The sequence below is a fragment of the Perognathus longimembris genome, chromosome 1 (assembly GCF_023159225.1).
Source record: "Perognathus longimembris pacificus isolate PPM17 chromosome 1, ASM2315922v1, whole genome shotgun sequence".
In the NCBI taxonomy this organism is placed as follows: Eukaryota; Metazoa; Chordata; class Mammalia; order Rodentia; family Heteromyidae; genus Perognathus; species Perognathus longimembris.
Genome location: NC_063161.1, coordinates 36,954,344 through 36,981,534, shown reverse-complemented (window position 1 = coordinate 36,981,534; position 27,191 = coordinate 36,954,344). Strand labels below are relative to the sequence as shown.

At 38.4% G+C, this 27,191-nt stretch overlaps 1 protein-coding gene across 2 annotated transcripts in view; it reads left to right on the top strand.

The window, feature by feature from the left end:
• The first annotated feature begins 932 nt into the window (after positions 1-932).
• The window catches only part of Rap1b (RAP1B, member of RAS oncogene family), a 37,562-nt gene continuing 11,303 nt past the window's right edge, over positions 933-27,191 (top strand). The window contains exon 1 of one of the 2 annotated variants that reach the window (XM_048359987.1): positions 933-1,115. The gene's annotated coding sequence lies outside the window, so the exon portion shown is untranslated. The remainder of the gene's footprint in view (positions 1,116-27,191) is intronic. The other variant, XR_007212950.1, reaches the window with a different exon arrangement.

Below are 27,191 nucleotides of genomic sequence, written 5' to 3'. Positions count from 1 at the left end.
ATTTCAGGGTGAAATTAATCATTTTTTATTTATCTTCCAAAGTTACCAAGGTTTGTGAAATTTTTCCAGGGCCAAGTTAAACCATGAATCCAGCAAAAGTTAGTCCTTCATGACCCTCATTTCTTACTTTTCCTTGCACTCTGCTCTTTTTCCATCAATACTTAAAAAAAAAAAAAAGCTCTGATGCTTCCAATGCTAACAGCAATTACACTTCATCTTTCTCTGTAATTATGGCAAGTTTGGAATTCACATCACAGCCCTACCTATGGGCAATTTGTAAAGTCATTAAAGAGCCCCAGCCACGCACTTCAATAAGCAATTTGTTTCTCATTATGACTTAGGGTCTAAGCTTGTTTGGGAATCATCGATCTATGAACTGCATCTGCATGGAATTTGGACAGAGTTCTCCCGGGTTGAGACCCCAGCGGATGAAATACTAGTCCATTCAAGAAAAAAGCTATCTCCAGCAAGAAGACTGCCCTAGCTTAGGCTCCCTCCACCCCAGCTCTAATCTCAGACACTGCATGCTTTCACTGACTTCTCCAGCTACTTTCGCCAGCACAAAGGACAAAACCGAGGGTTTGGGGCGTTGGTGACTGAATTATAGTTTGCACTAAAAGGCATCTTCAAGGTTGCAGAGGGCTCCTAAGCCCTGTGCTCCCGTTTCGGGCAGGGATCGGTACGAGTGCGCTGACACGCGGAAAGGAGGCCAAGGGACCCGGGGAGACTACAGAGGTGCACCAAGGGCGCAGGCCGTGAAGGAGGAGCCGGGTGCAGCAGCCCCGCGGGCCCAAAGGTTTGAGAGGACCGCTGAAGGCCCCGGGGCGAGGACGGACAAGCGGAGGCCACGCCCGCTCAGTCCAGTCCCGCCCCCTTCCCGCCCCTTCCCGGGCTGCGCACCCGCGCGCCCCGCCCGCGGGCGGAAGCGAGAGCGAGGCTGAACGCCTGACGTCAAGGCGACACCGCCAAACCTCGCCCTGAGCCAGGCGTGTAAACCAGCCGGAGCGGCGGCGGCGGCGGCAGCAGTGGCAGGACCGCCGTGGCGCCGGGAGCCGAGACCCGGGGGGGAGCGCGGGGCGACGCTGGCCGCGAGGATCCGGGTGACAGCGTGAGAGGTTCGCAGAGTGCGTGCGTGGCGGCTGCGGGGAGCAGCGGCGGCGCGGGGCGGGGGCCGGGCGCAGGCTGAGGGAGAGCAGCAGGGTGGGGCGCGGTGCGGCGCGGGCCCGGCCGGGCCGGGCGGGGCGGTCGGGGGCCCCGGCCGTGGAGGCGGCGGCGACCGCGGCCGCGACGGCCCTAGGGCGCGCGGCAGGTGGCGCGAGGGCCTGGCACCCCGCCGACCGGCGCGCTGCCTCTCCCGGGCCGAGCCGAGAGGAACCTCGGCCGCCACCGCCACCGGGTGAAACAGCGCGCTTGGCGGAAGGGGTCAAATGTCTGAAATATGGCGGAGGAAGTGAGAGCCCGAGGACCCCCTCCCTCCCCCGGCCGCTCCCTCCTGCCCGCCGCCCCGGAGTCTCTCTCCCCACCCCGTGTCCCTCCCTTCTCTGGCCGTCTGCGTTCCCCTCCCGGGTGTGGGTGGAAGTTAGAACGGAAACCAGAAAGTTGCCCTTTTCGAAGACCCGGCTTCCCCGGAGCCCCGAGCCGGGGAGAGGACCGACCCGGGGAGGAGGCTGGAGGGCGAGTGGGAGCCACTCCCCGACGCCCGGCGGGCTCCAGCCTGACAGGGAAAAAGTTTGCCCGCAACGGGGCTGGCGCGTTCCATTTGTTGCGGGAAGTGGCAGGAGGAAGGCAGCGGAGGGAGCCCCACCTAGTCTGGCAGCCACCGGGGTGGAGAGGAAAAAAAAAAACTGTTAAAGGGGCCTTTCCCTTCGTCAGCAAGAGGAAATCTCTCTTGCCGAGAGAGGAAATCCAGGAAGTTTCTCTCTCTCTCTTTCTCTCTCCCTCTCTTTTTTCTGACTCTCTCCCTCCCTCTCCTCGCCATCTCGCTGTGTCCAATTCTAAAACCGATTTATCAGCGCCATGGATTTTATTTGAAATTACTCCCTGGGAACTGGGCCTTCTGGATTTTTCTACTAGAAAAAAGCACGATGCCTTTTGGAGAAAAGATCATCCTTGCTACTTTGAGCAGATGGTTTGCTTCCCCTTCGCTTGTCCCCCTCCCACCCTCTTTAATAGTTTAGAAAGACATTTTGGCTCTGTAACTCCTGATGGATATGAATATAAGCACGTCTCTATTACAGTATCAGGAACTTTTTGACGGAGTAATAAGTTGACATTAAGATGAAGATATAATTTTAATATTTCAAAAAAATTCAGTCTAGTTGAATTTTTTTGTTTTGCTGATAGTATCCAGTATTTCATACATAAATGTATATATACCGTATATGTTCATGTATAACGGATGTTTCTAAGTCATAAATTGATTTTTCACCCCTTGTTTAGTAACTGGAATGCTGTTTGGACTTGCTCAAAAAGAGCTTATCTTAGCAAGAAGAAACTTATAGCTTACTTATAACCTCAAGCTCTTATCACTCTTAAAAGCTGTCTCTGGAAGTAGTATTTATTGAGTCATAGAAGAGTCATAGGACTTTTTTTTTAAGGGCCGGAAGGGACTATTTAGATCACCCAGTCCCACCCTGCCATTTTATGGAGGAGGAAACTGAGGCCTAGAATAGATAAGATAACCAGTTAGTGGGTTTGCTGACTTTCAGAATAGTAGTAGAGAGCAGTAGACAACCTAGGGGAAGAATTCTAATGACATTTTTATAGTGAATTACATCTTGCAGAAATTATTAGTCCCATCATTACCCCCGAAAAGATTGGTGCCTAGTCAATGTGGAATAACCACTTGAGTAGATTCATACTCAGATTTTGAGAGGAAGTCAGTACCCAATAGATCAAGAGATTTTTGTTCTAAGGCAGGAACACTGAATGGAGTCTGTCCATACTTTTAATCTCTGCACTACATTGTATTCACTTGCACTTCTTGTTTGACATTCACAATATACCGTGAAGCAGTATTATCTGAGGAATCCCTAAGTAAATACTTCAAACATGTATAGCCAGTTTGGTTTTATTGTGCCAGGTGTTAAAGTACCCCTGAAAAGCCCAGTACTAAATTGGCTTAAGTTTAATATGTGATATGAGGCATGAAAATGATTGCTGACTTTCTTACCTTCTCCTGCCTAACTCCACCAAAATTATCTCTGTTCTTTGACTTGTATCACTTCCCATGTTCGTTGGTATCCGTTATTGCCTCAAATTGTAAACTCCAAGGACAAGTTGTGTCTTGTTCTTTTGTACCCCTAAAATCTTTATCATGGTGCCTTATACAGATAGTACTAGTTAAATGAAAATTTCATGAGGGCAAGGAATTTGTTTTCCACTATATTCTTACTCCCTAGTCCCTTGCTTGGGAACACAGTAATATTTGGATTAGTGTTTTAAGTATTAATTGGTAGCAAGTATTGAAAGAGCATTTGAATTGCTCTACAAATCTCTTTCGAAATTGATTTTCATTTTATTCTCAGTTATTTACAATAGGATTCCAATATTTTCTTTCAGTCTTATGAAGGTTTGAAAATGAGATACTATTGGGGCTGGGGATATGGCCTAGTGGCAAAGAGTGCTTGCCTTGTATACATGAAGCCCTGGGTTCAATTCCCCAGCACCACATACACAGAAAATGGCCAGAAGTGGCGCTGTGGCTCAAGTGGCAGAGTGCTAGCCTTGAGCAAAAAGAAGCCAGGGACCGTGCTCAGGCCCTGAGTCCAAAGCCCAGGACTGGCAAAAAAAAAAAAAGAAAGAAAGAAAATGAGATACTCTTGCCAAAGAGCCACTATGTAAGGTGAAATAAAGAATTTTTTTTAGGTTGACCCATGTATATAAGGATTTTTTATGAATGTCTTCCCATGTGATTCAGAATTGATTGAAAGCCTATGCAGAGATTGATAACATGGTAACTAATTACACGTGTTGGGAGGAAAAAGCCCCTTTTCAGGTTTCTTTGCTTTTTGTTCAAATTCTTGGTAAATACTTAAGGAGAAGTGCAAGTTGGATCTAATACAGAGAAAATCAGACTGATAATATAATTTTCCCCCACAATGTGTAGTTTAGACAATTTCATTATTGCATGTTTTATTCTAAAATAAAGTATTTTGCTCTATATTGTCTTGTTTCAACTGGGGCTAGGAATCATTTACGTTGAGTGAAATATTCAGAAGCCATTTATTTCATTAGCAATAATGTCACATTTTTACTGGATAGAAAGATTTGATAAAAATTTCTGGCTGCTGGTTAGAGAAGTTGCCTATCGTGTACAAGTCCCTGGATTCTACCTCAGCATGACAAATAAATAAGCAAACTGTTTATGACTAGATATATGCTTTGAGTTTGTTCATCCACCATACCCCTGTCTCCATTCCTACTACCTTTCATAATAGTCATAGAGATTACACTGAAGTTTTTACTGTTATTCTTTTCAAGTTGAACTTCATTTTAGAACAACACAACGTAACTGACACAGTGATCCTAGTGTACAAAAACATTAATTCAGCTGTCTGTAGGCAGAATTTCTGTTCCAAGTCTTGTACTAAAAATTACTAAGGTTTTTCAGCATTCATACCTACTGTACAGTGGTATTGAAAGATGCCAGTTATCACTTGAGTTAAATGTTTTAATTCTTTGGAAATCTTATTAATGTGGTGGAAACAGCTACATAGAATAGAATGAATTTATCTATTTATAGAAAACAAACTGTACCTTATAGAAAAAGTTGTACTTTGAGCCAATTAAGCATTAGGTTATTATGAGATCAGTCCCATTAGCCATAGAGTTGTGGGTTTTGTTTTTGTTTTTTTTTTGTTTTTTGCCAGTCCTGGGGCATGAACCCAGCGCCATGTCCCTGAGCTGCTTTTGTTCGAGGCTAGCACTCTACCACTTGAGTCATAGCACTACTTCCGGCTTTTTCTGTTTAGGTGGAGCTGAGGAATCAGCCCAGGGCTTCATGCATTCTAGGCAAGCACTCTACCACCAAGCTATGTTCCCAGACCAGTTTCTATTTTTTTTTAAGTTACTAGAACCTTTTTTTGTGTGTGTGCCAATCCTGGTGCTTGAACTCAGGGCTTGGGTACAGTCCTTGAGCTTCATGTGCTGTAGACTGGCTCCCACCTGAGCCACAGCTCCACTTTCATCTCAGTCTCTTTGGTGCTTATTTGGAGTAAGACTTTCCTGCTTGGGCTCCATTCCAGCTCTCAACTTCCTGAGTAGGTGGATTGCAGGCCTGAGCCACTAGTGCCCAACCAGAAACTTTTTTACTACTCTAACCACTAACAAAAACATTTCACTTTATTTTGTATTTCATATCATTATTGTGTGTATTCCTGATTATTTCTGTAGTCACTTAGAAACATTTCTTCCTTTGTATCAATGGAGGGCCACTTTTTAAAGATTTCTTAAGGAGCCTTAAAACTTTGAAAGAAGTGAAAATTTAGGGAAAAGGTACCGGGCTTTAGGTTTCAAAATAGCATTTAAAATCTCTAAAAATATTTGCAACATGAATTGCAAAATTTCATCTGGTTTTTGTTATACAGAGGGACAATATTTCTGAATATCTCTGTGATTTGAGCATATGTAAGACTCTTGAGTACTAGAAATATATTCACTTGTAAATTAAGAATCTCTCTAAAGATAAAAAATAACATTCTGGGTTTGAATTTGAATTGTCCCAAGGCTTGCTTTTGTGGCAATACATCTGTTTTATGATACTTTATATAAATTAATGAGACTTTTTATATTTAGAGACCTTTTAAGTTTAAACTGAGATAACTTGCTAGGGAATCTTGTCTAGTAGTGAGGATTGAATGAGATATTTTTTGCTTTGTTTTTTATTGGCTTATGTCAGTAATAGAGAGTACTTCTTCATTGTTACATCTCTATACATGTTTATACTATATTTCAGTTTTACCTCCTCAATCACACTCCTTGCCTCCCAGGATTGAGTATTTGTACATATAGTTATACATATAGCTGAGTAAAGCTGTTTAAAAGAAGAGAAGCCAAGCTGAGGTGACTTATGCCTATAATTGTGCTACTCAGGAGGCTGAGCTATGAGGATCACAGTTCCAAGCCAGCCGGGGCAAGAAAGTCTGTGAGACTCATCTCCACTTAACCACCAGAAAACCCGAAGTGGCCCTGTGGCTTAAGTGGTAGAGTGCTAGCCTTGAGCTGAAGAGCCCAGAGTTCAAGCTCCATGACAAAAAAAAAAAAAAAAGAAAGAAAGAAAAGAGAGAGAGAGCATCCATTAAAAGCATCATCACAAAGCTAAAATAGTTTTTTCACATCTCTGAATAACAAATAAAATCTTTTTCTCTGTTACTTAAAAGACTTCATAGATTGCTCATTGGTGGCTTACATCCTTTATCTCCTGTGATTTCCTTCTTTGCCTTGTTAGGAAGGTGAAAAGATTAAAGGGAATGTTTTATACATTTAATAGTAGTTTGGAAGGAAACCTGGAGAGGAAATGGAAAATATTAGCCAAAGTAAAGTTCTAATTATTTGTGTCTTCTAAAATTTATTCTTACACTAGAAATATGTTCTTAAAAGTTACAAGATTAAAAACAACAAAAAACAGTTTACGAAGGGCAGGGGGGCTGTGATGTAAAGTTGCAATGTCCTGAGTTCAATTCCCAGTACCAATGAAGAAAAGACAAAAAAATGTTACAAATATTTCTCCCATTGATATCAGCCTACATTACAGGACTTTCTAAACTCTCAGTTAATGGAGACTTTATAAGTGCAAACTATTTTCATTTAATTAATAGTTTTAGGCAGCTTAAAATAATATGTATGTTTCATCTAATTCTTTGTTACCTTGTGTTTTAAGTTATGAGTATGCTTCTCAGTAACAAAACTTGGGAGTCCTTGTGAATTGGGTACTATGTAAATAGAGAAAGTTTTAAGTTATGAGTATGCGTCTCAGTAACAAAACGGGAGTTCTTATGAATTGTGTACTATGTAAATAGAGAAAGAGGGATGGGATGAGGTATATAATATGACTGCCTTATTTTTTTTTCTTTTATTTCTTTTTCTGCAGGGCCTGGGACTTGAACTCAGGGCCTGGGTGCTGTCCCTATAGTGTTTTGCTTAAGGCTAGCTCTCTACCACTTGAGCCAAGCTCTATTTTCAGGTTTTTGGTGGTTAATTAGGGATGAGTCTCCCAAACTTTCCTGTCTGGGCAAGCCTTAAATCACAATCCTTAGATCTTGGCCTCCTAAGTAGCTAGGGTTGCAGGTTGAACCACTAGCACCCAACCTTACTTTTTGTTGCTCTTGAAATTATTTAACTTGTAATATTGTACAGGATTTGTATTGAAAATCTGAGATTTCACATATGCTTGTCTCTTGTAGTTTTATGTTAAGATGTTTACAGTATAGAAAGGTCTAGAGAAGAAAATTACTAATACCTGTATTCCTACCAGTGTATAGTGATACTTTCAGGCAATGTGTACTTCTCTTTCCTGAAGGGTCTCTACCTTCTTGCTTCTTAATGGTGAAGGTAACACTTCTTAGAAAGTTTGAAGATTAGAGAATTTTTGTGAATGTTTTGTAAACTGCAGAAGAATGAACGAACTAATGTAGTGTCCATTCTTGGTGTTTTGTTAGGATTTTGTTTTTGTCTTTTTGTCAGTTGTGGGTCTTGAACTCAGGTCCTGGGCACTGTCCCTGAGCTCTTTTGCTCAAGGCTCTACCAGTGTGAGCTGTAGCCCCACTTCCGGTTTTCTGATGGAGATAAGAGTTTCAGTTTCCTGCCCAACCTTGGAACAATGATCCTCAGATCTCAGCCTCCTGAGTAGCTAGGATTACAGGCATGAGTCATCGGCACCCAGCTAGTTACTGTTTTTTAAAGCTTTTATTCCCCTATAATACTGCTTAAGGTTCTCATTAAGGTATGAATAGACACTAATTTTTTATTTTTGAGCAGCTTTAAGTATTACCCTAGTCAGTAATTTCCATAATATGATCCAAGGATTCCTGGAGATCCCATAGACATTTTATTATAATACTAAGATGTTCTTTTCACTGTCTTAACTTTTGTACCTAATAGGCAAAAACAGTGGTGATGTCATTGTATTCTTCACTGCTCTGCACTCAAAGTCCTATTTAAAAAACAGATTTTAACTGAATGTCCTTGATAAAGACTAAGTAAAAAATAAATTTCTACCTTGTTACACTGTGACAAAATAAAAAGTTTGCTTAAAATATTTTGGCTTACACTAAAATACAGTGACTGCCTCTAGGAAAAGTGTTTTGTGATTGATTGTCACAAGCTGAACCAGCCACTTTTTAAGGAAATAACTTACTTAAAAGAATCCCTTACAGATTGTGGTTATTCACATTTTGAGTATTTGCTTGACATACGCTCAAAGAATGAACTTGTTGCTTTAAGGAAAATAGTGACCATATTTATGGTTTGACAAAGTTTTAACCCTTAAGCAAAAATTAGGATTTTGGAAAACTTTTATCAGTCACTGGACTCTTAACAGCTTCCTAATATTAAGACAATTTTTCTGCTATTAATGAACATTTAAAAATATGTGATAAAATTAGTTATTGCTTGTGTATCTGCATTACCACGAGCCAGTATTTTCCAAATGACTGATGCATGTGTTTTAAAATTGTGCATGGGGTAAGAAATCCTTCCCAGGGCTGGGAATATGGCCTAGTGGCAAGAGTGCTTGCCTCATATACATGAAGCCCTGGGTTCAATTCCTCAGAAGAGGCCAGAAGAGGCGCTGTGGCTCAAGTGGCAGAGTGCTAGCCTTGAGCAAAAAGAAGCCAGGGACAGTGCTCAGCCCCTGAGTCCAAGCACCAGGACTGGCAAAAAAAAGAAAAAGAAATCCTTCCCAAAGTACTAGCTGAACCAGTAAATATTGATGCTATGGAGAACATAGTTTACTGGTGAGATTTCACATTCCAAGTTGCAACTAGTTGCAGAGTTTTAATGTCTTACCAAAGAAGGGTATCCACATTTGTCTGAAAAGGCTATTAAAATACTGTGCAGTTTATTTTACAGCTTTTTCTTTTTATATTATGTTTCCCCATACCTTGCCCTCTGTTTAACATCTTTGGTTCATTTTATTTATTTTTTTGTTGAAGTGGGGCAAAGCTATTTTTTTTTTTTTTTGCTTTAGTGTGTTTTTGACCTGAGAATTGGGTGTGCTTACTTTCAAAAACACCTCCATAGTGATAGTAGTTTTTTGACCTTTTCAGAGTTTTCTATTCCATGGATATTTTTAAACATTATAGCAATCTTGTTACTGAACTATTTTTATACATTTCATGTCATGAGATTGTTTCATGTTTTAAAGGATTTTTTTAGATTAGCCTGTGTTTGGGTCTATAAAGCAGTTTCAGATTATGAAAAAATGATGGGTAAATTATAGCTCATCTGTGTTCAGTTCTTGGGAACTTAAGTGTCAGTTATTTTCCCTGGAGATAAAATAGTTTCAAAGTATTGCATCGAATCCCACTATTTCAAGAACAGGGTCAATGTTAGTGAGTGCAGTGTTTAGAGAAGGAATACTGTGAAATACCAATTTCAGGGGAGCATCGGGGGATAAGCTTTATAGAACTTTTTCCTTAGCTAATCTCACAAGTGAGGAAGAAAGTTAAAGGGATCTTTAGCACTCCCTATGTTAAATAACCAACTGCTAGCAGTTCTGCATTAAGGGAACATACTGAGGTCATGTTTTTATTTTCCAGGTCATCCAAATTAGTCACAAGCTATAGTTTATGCTTCAATTACTAGCTGAAGAAGTTGAGTGAAGTGTCTTCATTTTAGCTTTTTTACCCTTGTACTTTTTTTTTTTTTAATGAGCACTGGCATCCAAATTGATCATCATTCCACAAAGAGAAGTGAGATAGTCTTTGAAAGCATTTAGTTTGTTTGGTTTTGTTTTGAGACCAGATCTCCTTATAGAGCCCTAGCCTCAAAAATCCTTCTGATGTAGTCTCCTGAGAGCTGGGATAAAATGTATATGCTACTAAACACTGCCTTTTGCAAGATTTTCATTACCAAAAAGACATTTGCAACATTTCCCATTATTTGGAAGAAAGTAATGATGGTGATAAGAGTCTGTGGAGAGGCAAAAGAGCCAAGTGGTAGAGCAGAAAGGAGAGTGGAGATGGTGATAAGAGGTTCTTGTTAGAATGAGCAGGGCTACTGTTACCACTCTTCACAGTTCTGATTCAACAAGAATGATAAACCCCACTTTGGAAAGCACTTGTGATGCTTTAGTGATTTGATAGACCTTATCCACTAGTGGTTCCTATGTAGAAGATAAATTGGCATTATCTTCCAGTTAAGAGATTATGGTCTTAAAGTTTTATCACTAGGCATTTTAAGTTGAGTACTTCTGCTGTTCCTGCATCCCAGTAGACGGCTGCAATTTTCTCTAGACCTTTACATGCTCATATTAGATATTCGTTTCATTGTCCCCATAAATTTTAGCTGATTTATATGGATGGATAAGCCAGGGGAAATAGTATACTTTTTCTCATTGTTTTTGGCACAGGCTATTTAGCCCAGATTGGCCTCCAACTTGCCATCTTCCTGCCAGTCATCTTTCCTCTTGTCAGTTTCCATTCAGAAAGCAAAATTACCTTTCTAGAAATGTAAATCAGATCATGTGATAACCTCAAGTCCCAGTTTTTTCCCCAATTGCTTAAAAACAAAATTTTAACAGTTCCTTACTTGGCCTTCAATTTCTTTCCTAGTTGAGTTCTTGCTTATTACATGACTATCTCCTTCCCATTGTTCACTGAGGTCTGGCGACATAGTTCTTTCCTCCCACTCCATCTACAGTCCTGAGAGTTGAGCCCTTGCATGCAAGTGTTCCACCATGGAACTATATCCACAGCCCCTACTACAGCTATACCTTATGATCTTGGCCCATTAAATCCATTACCACATTTGAATTTTGGTACTTGCTCTTTCTGTCTGTGACTTTCCCAAGCTGTCCTTGTTTGCTTTGCTTTATTTAATTTTCTGTGTGTGTGTGTGTGTGTACACATGTATGTGTGTGCGCCAGCCCTGGGCTTGAACCCAGGGTCAGAACACAAAAGACCCTGAGGTTTTGTCTTCAACACCATTGCTCTACCACTTGACCCATGGTTTCACTTCTGGCTTTTTGGTAGTTTTTAATTGGAAATAAGAATCTCACAGGCTTTTCTACATGGGCTGGCTTTGAACCACGATCCTCAGATCTCAACCTCCTGAATAGTTAGGATTACAGACATGAGCCACTGGTGCCTGGCTAAAGTAATATTTAAAGATCATCTATGTCCTATTAATTCCTAATTTATATTTTGAGAACTGGTTCATCTGGCTGCATGTTATTGAGAACTAATTGTTCTTAGTTTCTGTGTATTATGATTAAATTGCACAAAATTGTTTAGCAATGACAAAAGTTAATCAGTATGGAACGTAAATAGTTCAAAATACTCTAGTGAATGACGAAGTATTAATACAGCCCAAGGAAGAAGTTACAACTCTGGGCTTTATTAATTAGAAAAGACAGTAAAATGAGGTGAGATCTGTGTGTGAAACTTATTTTAAAGGGGTAAGCTTTAGATTAACAGTGAGCCATTGGAGAGAAACAATACAGAAACTAAAAAACGTACTTTGCTCTAGTAGGTGTTTCTGTACTGAATTTAGGAGGCAGAGATGGTAAGCTCATGGTTCAAGGCATGGGCCAGATGACCCAGGCAAAATAATTAAGAAGATACCTCAATTTAAAAAAAAAAAAGCCAGGTTGTACACTGCTAATAATCTCAGCTATGTGAAGTCAGGTAAGAAACAAGAGTACATTGTAGTCCAAAGTAGGAGACCCTATCAAAAAATAATCTGAATGAAACTCAGTAAACACTGTTAGAAAAGTTGGGGGGTAAGAGAGAGGTTCCCAAGAGCCTAATGGAAAGAATGAATTGTGTGCATCTGTGGAAATAAAAAAATTAGTGAAGACCAAATGGTAAGTAAGCATTTGCCTAGCAAGGGAGTTCAAACCCTAGTACCACCAAAAAGATGTGTGTGTGTATTTTTATATACTGCAATATAGTTTGGATTTTAGTAACCATAATAAAACTGTTAATGTGAAGTATGAATAGTCACACTAAATGAGACTCGTTTTTGCCAGTTCTGGGCCTTGAACTCAGGGCTTCTTTTTGCTCAAAGCTAGCACTCTGCCACTTGAGCCACAGCGCCACTTCTGGCCATTTTCTATATATGTGGTGCTGGGGAAATCGAACCCAGGGCTTCATGTATACAAGGCAAGCACTCTTGCCATTAGGCCATATTCCCAGCCGAGACTATTATTTTTTAAAAAGTATAGCTGGGTGCCAGTGGCTCATGCCTGTAATCATAGCTACTCAGAGCCAACCCAGGCAGAAAAGTCTGTAAGAGACTTTATCTCCAGTTAACCACCAGAAAACTGGAAGTGGTAGAACACCAGCCTTGATCTGATAGAGCTCAGGGACAGTGCCCAGGCCCTGAGTTCAAGCTCTATGACTGGCCAAAAAAAACCCATACTGTATCAGGTCAGATTTTGCTACCAAATAAAAACAGAATTTTTTGTTTTCAGTTATTTTAGAATGTTAGGATTTCTCCAGAGTATTCATTAATACTTGTTGGGAAATACATCAGGATCTGAAAATAATACTTTAAAGCAATTAACTTACAAATAATGTGTCAAGGAATTCTTTTTTTTTTTTTAAATTGACACAAGGGAATGTACTGCCGAGTCTTAAAAGACATTGTGTAGTTTGCTTCTTAAGTTAGAATATGAATGTTATAGAATAGGACTAATGTGATCTCTTTAAAAATCCTTGATGGAACCACTTGGTAGTGGACAAGGAAGAAGTTATTAGCAGATAAGGCTACTCTGAAACAGAATTTGTTCATAGGAAATGTCTGCCCACTTTCTGTGTTTTCCTGTATGTTATGCTTATTCTTGCAGCCTAATTAATACCTAAACTTTGGTTTTTCATTGCCTTTACCATTCATTTGGCATATGTGCTAATATTCAAAAATGGAAACATGTGCATATGATTTTTTTGGATTGTAATTTTATAGAATTTCTAAAACGTGTCTTTCAAAGACCCAATATACATGCAAATAAGTATGCGTGCATTATTATGTATGAAAACAGTATTTCTGATTCCCAGTGACGTATTACATGCCCATTTTTCTAAGTAGCCTTTATTTTATTGGATATTAAATACACTTTTTTTTTTCGTCAATGGTGAGGCTTGATCTCAGGGCCTGGGAACTTTCCATGAGATTTTCTGCTCAAGACTAGCAATCTACCATTAAAGTCATAGCTCCACTTCCAATTTTCTAGTGATTAATTAGAGTTAAGAGTCTCACTGACTATCCTTCCTGGGCTGGCTTTGAACCACAATCCTCACATCTCAGCCTCCTGAATAGGATTACAGGCATAAGGCTAAATACACGTTTGAATAAACTGAAAAGTATAAAAGGATTGTTGGGGGCTGGGAAATGGCCTAGTGGCAAGAGTGCTGTCTTGTATACATGAAGCCCTGGGTTCCATTCCTCAGCACCACATATATAGAAAATGACCAGAAGTGGTGCTGTGGCTCAAGTGGCAGAGTGCTAGCCTTGAGCAAAAAGAAGCCAGGGACAGTGCTCAGGCCCAGAGTTCAAGCCCCAGGACTGGCAAAAAATAAAATAAAAATAAAAAGATTGTTAGTCAAAAACAACTTCAATATAATTGTGCAAATTATGGATCTGCAATCTAAATTTAAAACATACTATAGCTTCTTAATGCATTTGGGGCAGTCATACTGAGCATGTCATTTAATCTTTGTTATGAGGTTAATAATATATGTATAATAGCTATTTGTTCTTCTCATCAAAAACACTAATTCTATTATGTCTGAATTCAACCTTATATCTAAACAGAATTGTAAAACTTAAAAAGTACATCCATCCTTGAGATGGTATCCTATAAAAGTCTAAATATGTATATTAAGAGATATTTGTGATGTTTTTCCATTCCTGAAAGTAGATGTGGTTCTGGGATCTTATTGTCATGGGAGTACTTTAATTTTTGTTTCTTATAACTTCCCAGCATCTGCGTATTCACTACTTGCTTAAAATATATGGAAGCAGGTGTTTTCACATATGTAGTATCCCGGTGGTTGATGTGTATTTACCTAATTCTGCAACTTTGAATGGTAACATTAAATTCTGGACAAACAGAACCATTGTATTAACTTTTGCCCTCAGCAAAGTATCCTTTGGAGATAGTATCCTTTTTTGTTGTTGTTTCTTAATTCCTGTGGTATGGAGAAGCTTTAAGATGTTTGGAGTAGTTATTTAAATCAACAGGTGTGATTATATAGAGATCTCGGGAACAGTGAAGGACCTTTTCCCCAATTTTCCTGAACTGGGGAGAATCCATTTACAAACTAAAAGATAAATAATATCTTATGTATAAAACCTAATTTTTCAAGTGTTTGAAAACTTAAAACTGTGTTTCCTTCATTCAAACCACAATAGGCAGCAGGCAACCAGAAGTAGGACTAGAGAGGTTCAGTGGTAGAACACCTGCCTAGAATGTTATCAAGCCCTAGATTAGATCCCAGCACACACAAAAATAGTCAGCGAAGGAGGCAGTAAAGTGGGATTTGGTCTGAGTGCTATAGTTTGCAAAGTCCCGCCCAAGGCCATCACTAATTTTGAGTTAGCTAATGAGCCTTCTATATCAGGCCTCTGTTAATATTATGTGTGACGAAATTAGTGTTATACATAGACCCTAGGCCACAAGGTTTTTAAGCCTTACTTGAGATTTTTTGTTTGTTTAATGCACTTGGGAAGATCCAAAGCAGTTGTGTGGTGCCTGAATTTGAACTCAGTACTTCACTGGGGTCAGTTGTGTCTATCATTTGAGCCATGCCTCTAGATTGGCCTTTTGCTAGTTACTTAAGAGATGTTGTCTCTTAGACTTTGCTGCCAATCTGGCTTCAAACTCCTATCTTCCAAATCTCAGCCTCCTGAATAGCTTGGATTACAAAGAAAGAATATTTTAATGGCCACCACATATCAATACCTGTTATACCTTAGGCAGATATCCATGCTTTGTGATAGAAAAATCTAAGAGTGATCTCAGTATTGTTTAGATGCATGATATCAAGAGTTAGTGTCCTGTTAGGACAAATGGCCTAACAGATGTGCATCTGGTTATCTACACTGACTACACATAGAAACATATAATATCTTTAAAATGTTGAATAAAGATGAAATTACTATTTGTCTTAACTATGCTTATGTCCATTTCTTGAGTTTTTTTCTGTGTATTGTATCATTCATGATCTTTTAATTTTAGTCTCCACCATCTTAAAGTCTTGTTGCAAGCCAACTCATAATGCTTAATATTCCTTGGATATATTATTCAGCCATCACCTGTTAGAACTTCTTTTATCCATTTAAAAGTACCTTTGCTTTTCTCATCAATGGTAAGTTTCTCTTTAATTTGTCCAGTGTAGTTGCTCATTAATGCATCTAAGGCCCTGACAGGTTTTACCAGATCCTTGCAAATAGGATCTGTTTGCTGCAAGGATCTGATAAAAACAATAAGGTAAAGTTTAACCTACATTTTGGGATCTAGTTTTGAAACATTGTTAGTCTTTCTGTTTTTTCTTTGGTTTGAGGTTTTGTTTTTGTTTTTGTAGGTCTTTTTGTTTTGTTGGAGGTTGATTGGTTTTTTTCACTTCACTACCTTACTCATCTATTGACTTGGCTAAGGAATCTTACTAAGAAACTAGTTTATTGCATTTGTCAGATTGCTAAAAAAATTTTATGCTGTAGTTTATATATTTTCTCAAGTGACCAAGTACTGAACTGAAAGGTAACTACAGTAATATAGCTGTAAAACATTTAAATTGCTTGTCAGTTATGTTGGTGAATGCTTCAGCGAAAAAGTTGGCACAGTTACCTGGCATAAGCTTTTATTTAGTTGCAGTATTAATTAAAAGGGAGAAAGAAAATTTTCCTGTTTGAGGTAGGAAAAATATGGTAAGAATAGACAAAATGTTGTAACATTTAATGGTCTACTGATTGTACAATGACCAAATTCAGAAATGTAGTTCCCAGAGAAACTAAGAAACATTTTCTGTTCTCATTGTTGGAGGCAGACAAGTCAGAAGGTGATATGAGCAGTATTCAATTTAACAACTTTTGGTTTAAAGTTTTTTGTTTTTTGGCCAGTCCTGGGGCTTGGACTCAGGGCCTGAGCACTGTCCCTGGCTTCTTTTTGCTCAAGGCTAGCAGTCTGCCACTTGAGCCACAGCGCCATTTTTGGCCGTTTTCTGTATATGTGGTGCTGGGGAATTGAACCCAGGGCCTCATGTATAGGAGACAAGCACTCTTGCCACTAGGCCATACCCCCAGCCCTAAAGTTTCATTTTTTTCTGTTAGAAGTTTTAAGAGATTTGTATTTGACAAGGGATACATGAGCCTTTATTTTTCCCTCCTAAAACTTTAAAATCTTAATAGTTCTGAACCTGGTTGTGTCCAACACATTAACATCAGATCTTCCTAACATTTGAATTTGTTAACTTTATTTGGCAGTGAGAAGAAAACACTAATCCTCTGTAGCTGTTAAGATACTACTTTGGGAGCTGGAGGCGGAAAGGAGAAACCAAATATCTTCTCTTCCAGAAAGTATTCACTGGAAAAAGTAATGCCATGTGACTTCAGAAACTAGTAGTTAAGTGTTTTTACTTAGCACTTGCTTTATAATTTAGGATTACAGATTTCAGATAGAGGATGTGTAAAACTAAACTTGGGGGGAGAACTACTTTTCGCAAAATTTTGGGAGAATTTTTTATTTTGACTATTACTATTTGAAGATCTATAACTGTATTTTTAAAGGATTAAAAAATGAGCTTTAAACCATTGAAGGATTTGGTTTTTTGCCAGTCCTGGGAACTTTGGGTCTATGCACTGTCCCTGAGCTTTTTGCTCAAGGCTAGAGCATTCTACCACTTGAGCTGCAGCACCACGTCTGGCTTTTTCTAGTGGTTAATTGGAGATAAGAGTCTCACAGCCTTTCCCGCTTGGCTGGCTTCGAACCATGATCGTCATCAGATCTCAGCCTCTTGAGTAGCTAGGATTACAGATGTGAACTACAGGCACCTTTATAGGATTTGTTTTTTCAGCCTTTGTACATTTAATATTAAGACTTTAAGAAATGAGAGGCTAAGAGCAAATGCCCCAACACTGTTGGCTCCCAGTACGTTTTATTTTCTACATAACTGTAATACCTGAAGGCTACAAATAATATTTTTTTTCCTTCAGAGCTGAGGACCAAACTCAGGTTCCTACACTTGCCAGGCAAATGTTCTTCCACTGAGAAAAGTTTCTCAACCTCAAGAATTTTTTTCTTAATACCAAGATCTGTGTAACTCATCTCAGTTGGAATCAGTGACATCTGTCAATAACTGATGTGACCTTAATACCCTATAAAAGATTGTTGATGGTCTTTTAAAATTTGAATAAAATAGTTCCATTCTTTGCTGGGTATGAATTATCTGTCTTTATTATTTCTTTAGGGGAGGAAGTTGTGTTTGTTTTTGAAAGTCTTAATGTAGCATAGGCTGACTGCACACTTACAATCTTCCTGCCTCAGCCTTCTGAGTGCTGGTAGTACAGTATTGCACCATCATGCCTGGCTTTAAGCTAGTCTTTTATTCATTAAACATTTCTAGACCATATAGTGGATGTCAGAATAAATAAGGTTGATGTTGGTAATGACTAAGGTTTTATCAATAATGACTTCTTATTTAATCTGTTCATCTACCCCTGTGATTTGTTTGTTATCATCCATATTTTACAAGTAAAAATAGTGGCATAAAAGTAACCAACTAACCTCTTACATTACATGGGCAGGCAGTTATGGTTACCCTAATTTCTAGATTTCATGTTTTACCACTGTGAGCCGCAAAAGATGATATAGTGCTTTCTTTCCTTTGTGTGCATGCATGAATGCCAGTATTAAGGCTTAAAGTCAGCTCCTCAAGCTCTTCTTTGGCTTTCACTTCTGAACCACTTCAATCTTTTTTCTGGTTAATTGGAAGTAGGAGTCTCACAGACTTTTCTGACAGGACTGGATTTAAAATCACGATCCTCACATGTACTTCTCCTGAGTAGCTGGTGTTACAGATGTAATCCATCAACCCCTGACCCTAGTCTTTATTTTTATGTTGATAAGGAAAATATAAATCTTACCCTCCAAACAGTCAAATAACCTATTTACAATTATCATTTTACCTCACTTAAGCAGTCTCTGAAAATGTCATTTAGGTCATTTAAATATAGGTAAGTCTTTTTTTATTAAGGTGAAACAATGTATTTGCTTTTCAGAAATATTAGACTGGGAATATGGCTTAGTGGTAAAGTGATTGCTTGCCTCGTATACATGAAGCTCTGGGTTCGATTCCTCAGCACCACATATACAGAAAAGGCCGGAAGTGGCGCTGTGGCTCAAGTGGTAGAGTGCTAGCCTTGAGCAAAAAGAAGCCAGGGACAGTGCTCACGCCCTGAGTTCAAGCCCCAAGACTGGCAAAAAAAAAAACCAAAAACATTAGATTCAAAGTGATTCCTTTGATCTGCATTTTATCCTAGATATAATGAAAAGTCTTGAAAAATAATCTTTTTCATTCACTTCAATGTTCATATGGTATAGTCTCTGACAGTTGGTTTCCTAGTCCATATTTTTTCTATATTTGGTATGTAGACATTTCCTTTATGGCCACTTAACTACTTTCCAGTCTTAATCCTCATATCCATTATGTATAATCTCTTACACAATCTTTTCATTTGAGATGACAGTTGAAGAGAAGGGTATCTTCTGAGAGAGGGCTTAATGTACATGCTAATAGTTAGAAGAAAAGATTTTACTGCATGAAGCATCTAGGAGTATAGCATGCCAGAAGGAAGAGGAAAGGGTAGGAGTCCTTTGCCTCTTTCCTTGATTAAATGCCCAATAAGGTTAATGCATTTCCCAGTTGTAGGCAGCATGTGACTGAACAGATTGTCTCATGCTATGTTCAGCTCTTTTTAAAATCAGTGTTGTATTTAAAAGATGATTGTAAAAGTATCCATAATCATTATGAAGTTAAGGGAAGAATATTTATTTAGATAATCATTAAATTTTATTACCAAAGCCAAGTTTTTATACTTTTTTACAGTAATTGAAAAGAAATAAAGCATTAAGATACTTTTAAAATTTCCACCCATATTTAATTTTTAGAGCCTAGTATGTATGTATGTGTATGTATATATATATATGCAATTATATTTTACAATTGAAGGGAGTGCTAGAGACTAGCTATTACAAAAGTTTAAGAACTTGGGAGAGTTCAAATCTTGTAAGAAATTAACAATTTTTAGAATTCAAATATCTATCTGTCTAACCATTCTCTCTGTGGTTGACATGGTTCATACCCCCAGTACATCTCTGCTTCAGGCATTTACATGCTTACTTAGCTGCTATAAAGCATCTGAGTGTTAAGTATTTCCCCCATCTCTCATTCCCTTGTTTTATAGACAAGGAACCAGGAAATTGAGAATTAAGTCCTTTACTTCAAGATACACCATTCTTTTAATAGAGCCAAGTTTCTTACATCCCACAATAATGTCACTTTGTTATTGTTAATGTCCCCTCTTAGAAACAGTACAAGATGACATATGATCAAATCCTAAAAGAATTGGTGTATACTTCAGAAAGGTAATGATCAATATGGTCTGGACAATGCACGAATACTGCAAAAACATTTCACTGATACTGTCCACCAGAGAACTATATCTTAACTGTATGCTGTTAGGAATGTCCTATCCTAATGTATATATTTCTCGTTTCACTTGAAGATGAGAGTAGGTTGCGGAGGGAACAGAATAGAATATGAGTATCTGTAAAGAGTTCAAACTAGAAATTACTGAAGGGCATTTTGCATATATTGAAAAACTACCTCACAAGACCAACTGTATTTACATTCCTCCAGTAATCTCATTTTTGCTGCTATTGATAGGATATCAAAGCCATGAGTTCTCTAGTGAATCCTAGGTAATTCTGTGATGCCCAGATCCAAATCTTAAGTTCAGCCACTTGTTAATTCACTTGTTACTTCACCAAAGATGATTTTTAGTTACCAGTAGCCTTTTTTTGAAAACAGGATTTGATAGTAGTGATAGGCTTTATGTGTATTTTCACGTAAACAGAAAGCCATTCCCACATTCTTTATCACCTTCAATATGTTTCACTTTTTTCCATACTGCTAACCACATCTTGACATTATTTTATATTAATTCTGAGTTTTCTTTCTAGATTGTAAATTCTGAGAGCAGGATCTTTTGTTCTTTCTTGATTCTCATTGCCTAGAACAATACCAAATATCTGGTAAACATGCAGAATGTGTTTATTGATATAGAACATAGAATAGTCTTGATGGAAGTTGTAATTAGATTTTCTTTTTGGAATTAATAACCTGGTTTTGAAACAGAATTTGACCTCAGTAAATGTTGACACGAAGTAAAGTTTAGCCAAGAGTTTATGGGTTTTTTTTAATATATAAATCTATCATGCTGGGCTGGGAATGTGGCCTAGTGGCAAGAGCGCTTACCTCGTATACATGAAGCCCTGGATTCAATTCCCCGGCACCACATATAAAGAAAACAGCCAGAAGTGGCGCTGTGGCTCAAGTGGCAGAGTGCTAGCCTTGAGCAAAAAGAAGCCAGGGACGGTGCTCAGGCCCTGAGTCCAAGGCCCAGGACTGCCCCCCCCCCCAAAAAAAAAAAAATCTATCATGCTGCTAGGCTTTTTAATTTCCTCAATGATTTTCAGAATTTTTCTTGTAACTCGTTTGGAGTTCACATCCGTAATCTACAGTTGTGTCTTGTTAATGAAGAATACTATAGGTAATCTAGGATGGTGGATAATTGAATCAGTTATTTGCTTTTGTGTATATACTTTCATATAATTAACATATTTAAAATAAATTATTTCTTTGACTCATAGTTCTCCAGGATTTTCTTGTTTCCTCAAAATCATGATAGCATCTACTATTTTAATTTTTTTATTTGATAATACCATGGCTTGAACTCAGGACCTCAAAATTTCTTGACTTTCTTGCTTGGCTTGCACTCTACCATTTGAACCAAACCTCAGCCTGGCTTTTGCTGATTAATTTGGAGATAAGAGCTTCACTGACTTTTCTTGCCCATGCTGACTTTGAACCACAATCTGTTCAATCTCAGCCACCTGACTAGTTAGTATTACAGGCATAAGAAAACCAGCACACAGTGGTGAATAAATAAAGTAACTTCTTAAATTGAGAAGAACTAGTACAAACAAAGCTACATTCTGTAAAGTAAGTTGAGAAAGTTAAGCGATATCTCAATAACAAAATTAGTGAGTTTTGTTGCCCAGGTGTTTTGCAAGGAATAGGAATATTGTACATTGGTAGCAGTGACACAAAAAGTAACTCAGATCTTTTAATATAAGTGACATAAAAGTCTAATGCTTCTATGTTTTAGACATGTAACAGATTTTGTCTTTGATAAAAGTAAATGACATAATGCTAAAAATTGCATCACTACTTCCTCCCCCTCTTTATGTGGGAGATTGAGCCTCTTACCTGCTATATGCATCCTACTACCTAGCTGTTCCCACCTCCAGAATTTTTTCAAAGATAAATAGAAATATTTATGCATTCAAGTATTCAGTTTAAATAGTAGTGGAATTTTTAATGTTTTCACTAAAAAAATGTAATTGATTTACCTCATGTATAATCTTCATTTCCTGGAAAAGCAGAGTGACTCATGCTTCATATTAGATATGGAAGTGCCTGTTTGATGTAGAGGTTGCTGAAGAAATATTAGACAAAAGTTATTCAGTCCTTGTTCTATATTCTTGTTTTGTTGAACAAGTACATAAAAGAGTACAATAGTTATTCCCAAGTAAGAGAACAACAGTTCTTCTTCACTGTAGTGAGTTGTAGTTCAGACCATTACTATTATTTTTTAAGTCACCTTTCATTGACTTAGTAGCATGTGCCAGTGACTTAAGAAATTACATTTCTCTTCATTTTGCACATACTATATTATAGAGATTGTTTTAGTTTTGGAGATAAAGCGATGAATAAGTCAGATAACAGTACATACCTGATCTATTAGAGCTTACATACTATGTAATTTGATCTCCTGTAATACAGTCCAGCCTTATATTAGTATTAGTGCCTTCATTTTCCCTATAAGGAAAGTGAGGTTCTGAATGGTTTTATCATTAATACATTCTGTGCTATATGAAAGAGAACAATGAGTTTCAGTGTATCAAATAATAGTTACCAAATCTGAATCTTAAAATCATGCATGTTCTAACTAAAAGTGGCCATTTTTAACCAAAACCTATACTTGAACAGGAGAGCAAATGACAGGCCTTGCTTATTGACCAGAATTCTTTTTTGCTAAAACTAGATGCAACCAAACAATCCTAGAAATTGAATTACTAGTGATCCTGGCCAGTCAGATTTATTAGCCAGTCTTAGGACTTCAGGCAGTTTTTCAAGACCGTTGCCACAGAAAGTACAAATTCAAAAAATAAAGGGGTTGAAGGTGTATGTAGCTCTGTTAGAGCACTTGCCTAGTATATGCAAGGACATAGGTTTGGTCCCCAGTACATATAGAAAAAAGAAATAAGGGGGTCGGGGGAATGCGGGAGGAGGTAACAAACAGTACAAGAAATGTATCCAGTGCCTAACATATGAAACTGTAACCTCTCTGTACATCAGTATGACAATAAAAAAATTTTTTTAAAGAAAAAATAATAAAATATGTATTGGAAAATATATTTTAGTTCACACCTTGACTTCAGAGCTCTTAAATTTTGTTAAAAGGAAACAAGTCTTCTTGGCATTGGTTTTCATTAGTATTAAATAGAAATATTTTGAGGCAGGGCTGGGGATATGGCCTAGTGGCAAGAGAGCTTGCCTTGTATACATGAGGCCCTGGGTTTGATTCCCCAGCACCACTTATACAGAAAACGGCCAGGAGTGGCGCTGTGGCTCAAGTGGCAGAGTGCTAGCCTTGAGCAAAAGGAAGCCAGGGACAGTGCTCAGGCCCTGAGTCCAAGGCCCAGGACTGGCCAAAAAAAAAAAGAAAAGAAATATTTTGAGGCAAATTCTGATTAAATGACTTGTTTATACTTGTTGTGTTTTTTTGTTTGTTTGTTTTTTTTTTTGGCCAGTCCTGGGGCTTGGACTCAGGGCCTGAGCACTGTCCCTGGCTTCTTTTTGCTCAAGGCTAGCACTCTGCCACTTGAGCCACAGCACCACTTCTGGCCATTTTCTGTATATGTGGTGCTGAGGAATCGAACCCAGGGCCTCATGTATACGAGGCAAGCACTCTTGCCACTAGGCCATATCCCCAGCCCTTGTTTATACTTGTAAGTGTCCCTTATTGGAAATGTATTTATGGGAGCCAGGGATATTAATGATAGAGCACTTACCCAGCATATGTAAGGCACAGTTCAATCTCCCAGCACCACAAAAAGAGGGGGGGGTAGGTGGCAATTCAGATGTCACATTTTTATGATTGCAATAAAGATTGTGTAGTTACTATATTTTACAATTTGAAATGTTTTAGGGCTAGGACTTGGTAGTAGGGTCTTACCTGGCATTGAGGAAGTCCTGGGATACATGCCTAGCACGTCATGATAGTATGTGCATTTGGGATGCTAAGGTGGAAAGATTGTGAGTTTTAGATCAACTTGTGGCACATGGTAAAACTGTGGGAAAAAAGTGAAATGTTATTTGACTTATTTTTAGGGTACAGTGTGTCATTTAGTATATGTACAGGATGTAATGATTAGATGGGGTTATAAGCATATCACCTCAGGGGTGTGTGTGTGTGTGTTTTGGAAACATCAGAGTATTGGCAGTTTTGAAATACAATTGTCAGCCACAGTTACCTACTGTGCCATAGTTGTAGAGTATCTTATTGGTATGGTTAATGAAATCAAAACACATTTATAAACATGATTTTAATATTGTCAGATTAAAAACTTCAAATGCTGATCAGCTGGTAAATGGATAAAGAAAATGCTATATGGAGTATCTTTGAAGCAAGTATATTTTTAATCAGTAATAAGAAAAGTAACAGATTACTGACAGATAACATAATATGGATGAATTTGATTCTTAGCAGCAAGTAACATTCCTCTTAAATAAATGGAACAAATGGGGGAAAAAAAGTCTCAGTCATGCCATTTAAAAATGTAATTCTAGGTTAGACATGGTAGTAGTACACATTTATTTGTAATCCCAACTGCTGAGGATGTGGTCAATCAACCCCCACCAAAGAGGTAAGCCAGGCATTGGGGGCATATCTGTGATCCTAATCAAGTAGGAAGCATAAGTAGAAATATCACTGTCGAAGGCCAGCTCCAGACAAAAGGGAAACCTTATTTGAAAAATAACAAAAGGCTAAGAGTGTACTTCAAGTGATAAATAGCACCTTCCTATTAAGTCTGAGGCCTGAATTCAAACCCCAATACCTCCAAAAATAAATAAATACATAAATGCAATTTCAGCCAGGCACTTGCATGTAATTCAAGTGCATGTTTGTAAAGCCACACCCAGCAGGAGGCAGGAGGATTTTTAATTGAGGGCCAGCATGGGCTGTATAGCAAGATACTGTCTTAAAAATAAATACATAAATAAATTTTTAGAAATAAGCTGGGTCTCTGTGGCTCACACCTGCATGACTGGTTACTTGGAGGTTCAAGTTTCAAAGCCAATCCAGACAAGACAAGTCTGTAAGATTCTTATTGAAACTAACCAGCAAAAATGCTGGTCTGGAGGTATGACTCAAGTGGTAGAGTGCCAGCCATGAACAAAAAAGCAAGAGCATGAGAACCTGAGTTCAAATTTCAGTACTTGTGCAAAAAATAAAATAAAATGTAGTTCCCACAACCAATTTAGACACTTGCTTCCTTGAGAAATAAGGGAATCACAGTTTTAAGAAACACAAAAGCAATTTCCACAAATGTTTACTTTTTATATTTAATATTTTCAGCATTAAAGTTATGATTAAGGTTTTCAACATTAAATTATGATTATGATGTGTTTTGTTTTTGGAATTTTAGTAAATTTATGTGGTTATAAATTACAGCCAGTTTACTTTTAGACTCTTTAGTCACCAAAAAGATTCCCTGTGCCTACATGTAGTCAGTTCCATGGATGGATAGGAGTTGGTTGCTTCGTGTTTCTCTTGGAGCAGTATTCGACAGATTTTTTTTTTAATCTTTGCACTTCTATTTCTTTTTTTTTTTTTTTTTTTTTTTTTGGCCAGTCCTGGGCCTTGGACTCAGGGCCTGAGCACTGTCCCTGGCTTCTTCCGGCTCAAGGCTAGCACTCTGCCACTTGAGCCACAGCGCCGCTTCTGGCCGTTTTCTGCATATGTGGTGCTGGGGAATCGAACCTAGGGCCTCGTGTATCCGAGGCAGGCACTCTTGCCACTAGGCCATATCCCCAGCCCCTGCACTTCTATTTCTTATAAAGCATTCTTGTTACTTCTCTTGGCAGTTTGTACAAGTGTCATGCATAGGCCTCCATTTCTTAGAAAACAATGACCCTTGGTTTTGTTTTTTCTGCAGTATTTATTTTGTAAGTTTCTCTGAAAGTCTCAGTCATGGTCAGTTTTCTAAGTTACCAATTTTTCATTTTTTAATTTTCTGTTTCAAGTCTGATCTTATTTACAGAAAAGGGAGGGAGATGTTTGCTTTTGCCTAAGCCATTGGATTTATGTCAGAATATTTTTTGAAAGGTTCCTAAAGTAAATTTATTTTGTTTCCTATTGGGTTATTTTTATTCCAGTTACAGCTCTACCTTTGTGGTGTTTGGAGGGATGGCTCAGATCATAGTGTGCCAGTCAGTGAGTGAAAGCAAACCTTAAATACCAAGATTGGGTCCTGGTCTTGGACAAAAAGAAAGAAAGAACCAACCAGTCCACCCCAAGGAAAGACTTTCAGATAATTTATTTCTTAAATAAGTTCTTATTTCCTAAACTTCAGTTTTTAAAATAAACTAGATTAATCTACTGTTTCCTGAGATTTATGAAAATCCTTAAATCATTGTAAGTCAATCATTTGAATTTAGTTTCTGTACATCTGCCTTCTGCTCTTAACAATTCAGAGACCCCTGTGTAATAAGATTGTTCCTTTCCAAAGAAACTCTCAAGAAAGGTAGTGCATTTCACTTGTAAAGGGAAGGAGAAGCAGAAGAGTTAATGGAAAATGTAAATAGAATAATTCAAGGAGATTTTCCAAAGGTTAAAGCAAGGAAGAATATCCTAATTTTTTTTTTGAGATGCTAGAAGAGCCGTTGAAGAAACTGATTTTGAAGGGTATTTTTGTCTCATAACCTTTCCATAGTTACAGCACCTCTTAAAGTTAATTATGATATTTGAAAAGTTGGCTGTAAGTCCAGTGTTCACTAAAAAATTTTGTCATTAGCCATGTAAGTCCAAGAATTAAGATTACGCTGAGAGGTTATTTTAAAAAAATAATCTCTTAAAGGGAGTTTTTAAAGGAGGTTGTGGCTTTCAGTGAAAACTCCTCTAACAAGAAAGGGGTTATTGTAGTTAAGAAAAAAATGCTGGGGCTGGGGATATGGCCTAGTGGCAAGAGAGCTTGCCTTGTATACATGAGGCCCTGGGTTCTATTCCCCAGCACCACATATACAGAAAATGGCCAGAAGTGGTGCTGTGGCTCAAGTGGCAGAGTGCTAGCCTTGAGCAAAAGGAAGCCAGGGACAGTGCTCAGGCCCTGAGTCCAAGGCCCAGGACTGGCAAAAAAAAAAAAAAAATAGAAAGAAAGAAAGAAAAAAATGCTAACCGGGAGTAGGTGGCTCACTCATGTAATCAGAGGCCTGAGATCTGAGGGTCATGGTTCAGAGCCAACCCAGTCAGGAAAGCTCATGAAACTCTTATCTCTAATTAACCATCAGAAAACCAGAAGTGGTGCTGTGGCTCAAGTAGTAGAGCACTGCTAGCCTTGAACTGAACTGCTCAGGGACAGTGCCAAGGCCCAGAGTTCAAGCCTCACAACCAACAAAAAAAGG